The following is a 6,252-nucleotide window of genomic DNA, read 5'->3' on the forward strand; positions in this document are numbered from 1 at the left end:
GCGAAAGATTTAGAAAATTTTGTATTTTTAGAAACAGATCTATGCTTTCTAACCTTACTTGTTTTAGCAATTAATCAATTAATCTCATGCAAGATAAAATAAAGCAAAGTAATAAAGTTAGAGATGACACCAAGATTTTTAGGGAGGAAACCCCAATTGGTAAAATAACCCAACTGTTTACGCGGGAAAAACCTCGTGGACTGTACAGTCCAAAGTAAACCGATCCATTATGTTTGAAACAAAGTACAATGGACTTTAACTCAGGCTCACACCTTATCATTCTACCAAACACCAATAGTTGACAATCCTCTGGCTTTGCGACGTCCCGTTTAACAACACTTGAACTCAGGCTTACTCTTCATCTCTGTAGAAGGATTGCTGCTAGATCAAACAACACTCCTCGAATGCTTTGACCCTTTCAAAATGTGATCATTTCACCTCTGTTCTTCAATATCTGAATTTATAGAAGAAGTAGATTTGTTTTTCAGATCGTTGTAGATGCAAGACTTTGATCACAATCAAGATTTGAACAATACTTTAAAATCACTCTTGTGTTTATGTGTGTGTTCTAGAAAGAATGACAGAAAAATCACCTTTGATTTTCTGCAAAAATATCTCTCTAAGGCTTTTAATAAATATGAAGTTGTAATGCAAAAGTCGTACAAACTTAGATGAAAATCAAGGATTATATAGAATATTCAAAGACCTAAACATGCATAGGACTTTTGGTAGTATTCTAAACCAACTAGGAAATTTGAAATAGAACAGGAAACTTGAAATCCTAAATTATAGCAAGTGGCACCGGTAGCCACAGTTGGAACTGGTTCCCAAAGGACAAAACTTAATCTTTGAAGCTAAGGTTCTTGAACCAGTTTCCAAACTTGGTACCGGTTCCCACTTGACAGAATCCTAAAGAATGTTTGAAAAACTTGGAAAGAATTCTATTTCGGTAACTTGAAGAATATATCATGTAGGTATAATGTCCTAAGTGGGAAACAACTTCTTAAAGTGTTGTTTTTTCCTTTCTCGACGATTTCAGTATATCATCTTTGAACAACTTTCCAATTCCATAGCCAATCTAGATCTCGATATGGTAACTTGAGAATAACAACTCAATCAAACTTGTTTTGACATCAAATTTTGCCAATTACAAAGATTATATCTCACAACGTCATCTACATCAGGGTGAAAGGATTATCTTAAAACTCAAGATGGCTTTATATAACCCACCTTAACTTTGAGGGGGCTGCTAGAATATATTCTATAATATATTGTTCCCATGTATATGTTTACCATATAAGGTTTAGGATTACTTTTACCATATAAGGTTTAGGATTACTTACTCTCCACACATATCATCTCCTATATAAATTGTATTCTATAACTCACACATCAACAATTGCTCTCTCTCTTATTTCTAACAAAAAGAAAGAAAGAAAAGAAAAACAAGACAGTTCTTGAAAAACATCAAGTTTCTTAGTTCTTACCAGTGAAAAACCACAGATAAAGAAATTAAGATCAAAGATAGAGACATAAGTTTAGAAGGCCAAATAATTTTTAAATTCACTTTTACTTCATTTTGGAGGGTCAAAAATTTTGTTTTCAACAAAGGCTGTTTGATATTGGCTACATGTCCTAAATCTTTCCAACCACTTTACGGATGCTTTCAACCTCAAAAACAATTCTGCAAATTATTTGTGTGAAAGAACCAAGATTCAAAACCAAAAAACTTGCCATGTCAGCATTTTTGCAGGCAAGAAATTTATATACTACTCAACTAAAGAAACCAGGAGGTGACCAAAAAAAAAAAAAAAAAAAACAACAATAACTAAAGAAACCAGATGGCTTGTTTACATCATCCCATGGTAAGCAATAACTCCAACACCATAAATAAATCATCTGACAGGCTCTGAATTACCCCACGTCTCAAGATTTCAATTGGAACAATAAGAGTGTTAATTTAGAAGTAAGCTGAGTAGTTCCTGGAATTGTACCAAATTTAATTTCCTCATAAAAATAGCACTTCAAATAAAATTCTGGAAAAAGAGGTCATTCATTGATTCTATTTTAAATCTTTAAATGACAAATTCATTCTTATGAAGAAAAAAAATTATTCACGAGACGAAGACTAAATTAAAAACAAAGAACGGAATGCAGACATATTCTTAACCAGTAAGACCTTTCTACCTCAGGCCTTGGCTCCGAAGCCAGCTTTAATTTTCTGAATGGTGGGAACATCAGTTTTGAAGGACTTAGCCAGTATCCCACTATCAATGCTGGTGTTGAAGACAGAACCAGGAATTGACGCGGTTACAGCATTTGCACTGCCAAATGCAGATACTGCTATGTCACCATTTTTTGTATTATTGTTGTATTAGTAGTGAATAAGTCCCTTAGGAAACACAAACATGTCACCCTCTTGGAGCGTCTAAGTATAGAACTTGTTGGTGGTGTCAACAAACCCCACTTCAAGGTTTCCATTGAGGAGAAATAAGAGCTCTGCTGCACGAGGATGTGTGTGAGGTGGGTTGACAGAGCCAGCAGGGTACTCAAGAACTGCATAAGAAACACTTTGCCGTTGAGAGCAGGGAATTCAGCCATGCTTGCTTTCAAAACCTTGAAAGTCGTCGGAAAATCTCCATTAAGAAGAACTTTCATGCCAGTAAAGGTGAGAAAGTTGCCATCAATGCCGTTGAGGTTAGGCGGGACTATGAAATCAGAAAGAATGTCTGCATCACCAGCAACTGAAATATAGAGGGTAGCAAATGCAAGTCCTAGGGTGAGTAACAATTCAAGCTTGAATGCCATGACTGAGAAGAGAATATTCTGATGGAAATTCCTTTGTAAGATTTTTTTTTACTCATCTTCAACAATAAGAAGTCAATTTATAAGCACAGCCTCAGTAATAAGAAAAAAGAGCTGTACCCTTGAGCAGGACTAAAGAGGCACATCAAGTGAGATGGAAACTACAATGCCCTTGTTTTATGTCTTTTGTTATTGTCAATTAGAGCTGTAATCTCAACATGATTTTCGTGTTCATTGTCACTTATATAAGTACACATGCGTATATTAGTCCGGATATACCTTACTTGATTTTTTTTGGAGGTTGTTTATAGGCTCTTTTAGTTGCTGATTATCATTAAGTCAATATGATGATTTAGAGTATTCCCTTGTCTTTCGATTCAGCTTTGTGAACTCAACCTTAGCTCGCATCAAACTTGCAAACATTTTTAATAAGAAACAAAGCTCAAAAACCCCCAACCCTACCAGGCTACCACATATGTGTTCAAGTGGCAGTATGGCTTAGTTCTTTTAAAACCAAATGTGGTCATCATAACAAGTGGCAGTATGGCTTAGTTCTTTTAAAACCAAATGTGGTCATTATAACACTGGCAATTATTAGAGGAACTGATCCAGACGTTGCGACCAACAAATTCTACTGTCGTCGATGGGAATCCCTGTCAAATATATATTTTGGGAAGATTGTGAAAAATATATATTCTGCAGTTGGCAACTTTCGGTGTCAAAACAAGTCCTAGTCGAGCTGTAATTCAAGTTACTATATCGGAATCGACAGCGACTGCGGAATTAGAAGGTTGTTCAAAGTTACCATGACTGAAATCATTCGAGAAAGGTAAGAACAATACTTAAGGAAGTAATCTAAAAAGGTTAGGACACATTCTACACTTGGTATTTATTTCAAACTTACCATACAGTGTTTTCAGCTTGAATGAACCATAGTTTCAAGTTCTGGCCAACTTGAACCGGTTTAGCACCATTGAACCGGTTCAAGGCTTCAAGTTTGGTTCGAAAATCCAAACTGCCAAACTTGAACCGGTTCAGCACCCTTGAACTGGTTCAAGGTGTCTTGACAGCAATCTAACTTCTAGTTTCCTGTTTCAGAATTCTTTCCTAGTTAGTCTAGAATTGTACCAAATCCTATGCACGAATTTTGCCATATTTTCAGAGGGATTAGGTCATTTTAAACTCTCTATAAACCTTATCATTCACATAGGTTGATTCATGGCTTTAAGGAACATCAATTCTATATTTTGAGAAGGCCTTTTGAGAGATATTTTTATACACGGCTTTTGCATACAAAATTCAGAGAGCCATCTTTGAGAGATATTTTTATTCAAAAAATCAATCTAATTTTTCTGATTTTATTTTTGAGAGCACATATATAAACACAAGAGTGAATTAGAAGTGTTATTTTCTATCTCATCGAAATTGGAGAATAATTGAAGATTCATAAATTCCAAAAAACAGAATTCATTCATTCTTCATCAAATTCAGATCTTGAAGAAAAGGGGTGAAACGATCACACTTTGAAGGGGTCAAAGCATTCGTGAAGTGTTGTCTAATCTACTTGCAACTCTTCTATAGAGATCGAGAGTAAGCCTGAGGTCGAGAGCTGTTGGACGGGGGAGTCGCAAAGCCAGAAATTGTTAGCAATTGATTTTTGGTAGATCGATAGGGTATGAGACTAAGTCAAAGTTCGGTATACTTTGCTTCAAACATAGTGGATCGTTTATCTCAGGACTGCACAACCCAAGGAGGTTTTTCCTGTTACAATTGGTCTATTATACCAATTGGGGTTTCCTCGATAAAATCCTGGTGTCATCTCTCAAACTCTATTTACTTTACTTGCACTTTATTTTTGCATTGTGGTTTGATTTTAGTTTTATTTCGGTAAAATTAAAATAAGTAAAAATTGGATAAAAGAACAAGTTAAATATATTTACCATCCTCTAGGTTATATATTCATATTATATTCCACAACCATTTCGCTGCGCACAAACTCTCAACAATCCCTTCACCTGAAATGGACTTCGTGGAACTTTTGACAATGATGTCCACCAAACTTGATGGCAAATGTGTATCCATTGCCATACCTGAGCACTCAGTAAGTGCGGTCAAACCATGTACTACATTCCCAGCTCTGTCTATAGTTGACATGAGACTTTTTAAGGTTCATTGTGACCATGAACAAATTTTACAATGACATGTTTGCATTCCCAAAGGAACTAGTGCATCATCAGTAAAATGCCAATGCTAATTACAAAGCCTTGGTGGTGTTAATACAGCACTGTGTCCATTCCTACATGGTGTTTGGTAACACTCTGACGATGGTCTTTTAAAAAATTGGCATTGCTAGTATTCAGAATATCAAGACAAGTCTAGCAACCAAGGCCTAAATTGAAGGCCACCCAAGCCCTACCAACAATACCCTTCATTTTCTATCTTATTGTTACTTGTTTGCTAGTCGGTTTCCAATTTTATTTGGTTTTACGCCCCAAAAGGGGCAATGATTTATTGTTACTTATGTGCATGCACAAGTGGAAGAGCAAAATAAGCATGACACCCACAAATACAAGAACAGAATGAATTTGAATCAAGATCAAATCATAGAAAAAACAGAAACAACTCTCATAAGTACCGCAATATAGCACAGGTATGGCCATTACAAAGTGAGAAAATGTAATTTTTTTTTTTTTTTTGCCATTTTGCATTTTCTAGAATTTTCTGATTTTTTTTCGGGTTTATTTTCGTCTTGTCTCGTTTTGTGTGCCGGACACCGTAGGGTGTACCGAGTGTGTCAAAATGTTGATTGGGGCATTTCCTTGAGTTCAGGACTCTTGGAAATGTATTGGTTGCTATTTCGACATTTTTTATTTTTCGGGCCGGGAGGTTCCCGGTGGGACCCGTTACCGGGGTCGTTGTGCACGGGGGTTGTGTCACGGGTCCATTGCATTTCATGCATTGTTATTTTGTGCATAAGTTAATTATTTAAATGCTTATTATGGTTGTAAAATGAATTTTATATATATATATAAATGTTAAATGTATTATTTATTGCCGTGGCCCCATAGGGGCTTTAGTCATTGTAATGACCAAGGAGTCATTACCAGACCTGACTTTCTTTCTCTCACCATGCAGCTGCCTTCTTTCTTCCTCTACTTTTTATTTTTCTTTTTCCATTTCACAATTTCAAGCTTCAATTTTTCTCTCATCTTTTGGAGTTTTTAGGTGGCGTTTGCGGCAAAATGAAGAGCACAACAAGATCTACTCGTTGATGTAAGCAATTCATTATTTGGTGCATCATAGGAATTTCGAATTTAGGACCTATTTTGGAAGTTTTTGCATCTTAAGAGGTAAGGATCTCTAATCCATAATCTTCTTGTGCTTCTGTGAATTATCTTGTATAAATTGTTACCTAGCATGTTCAATTTGTATAAATTCTTGCAAAAA

The 6,252-nt window shown here is 35.7% G+C and overlaps 1 pseudogene; it reads right to left on the bottom strand.

Annotated features, from left to right (window-relative positions):
• Positions 1 to 2,188: 2,188 nt before the first annotated feature.
• Positions 2,189 to 2,808, bottom strand: LOC132314238 (germin-like protein 9-3; annotated as a pseudogene).
• Positions 2,809 to 6,252: the final 3,444 nt, after the last annotated feature.

The sequence above is a fragment of the Cornus florida genome, unplaced genomic scaffold (assembly GCF_030987335.1).
Source record: "Cornus florida cultivar Cherokee Brave unplaced genomic scaffold, ASM3098733v1 CherokeeBrave_3.0.0_Hap2_Chr06, whole genome shotgun sequence".
Lineage (NCBI taxonomy): Eukaryota > Viridiplantae > Streptophyta > Magnoliopsida > Cornales > Cornaceae > Cornus > Cornus florida.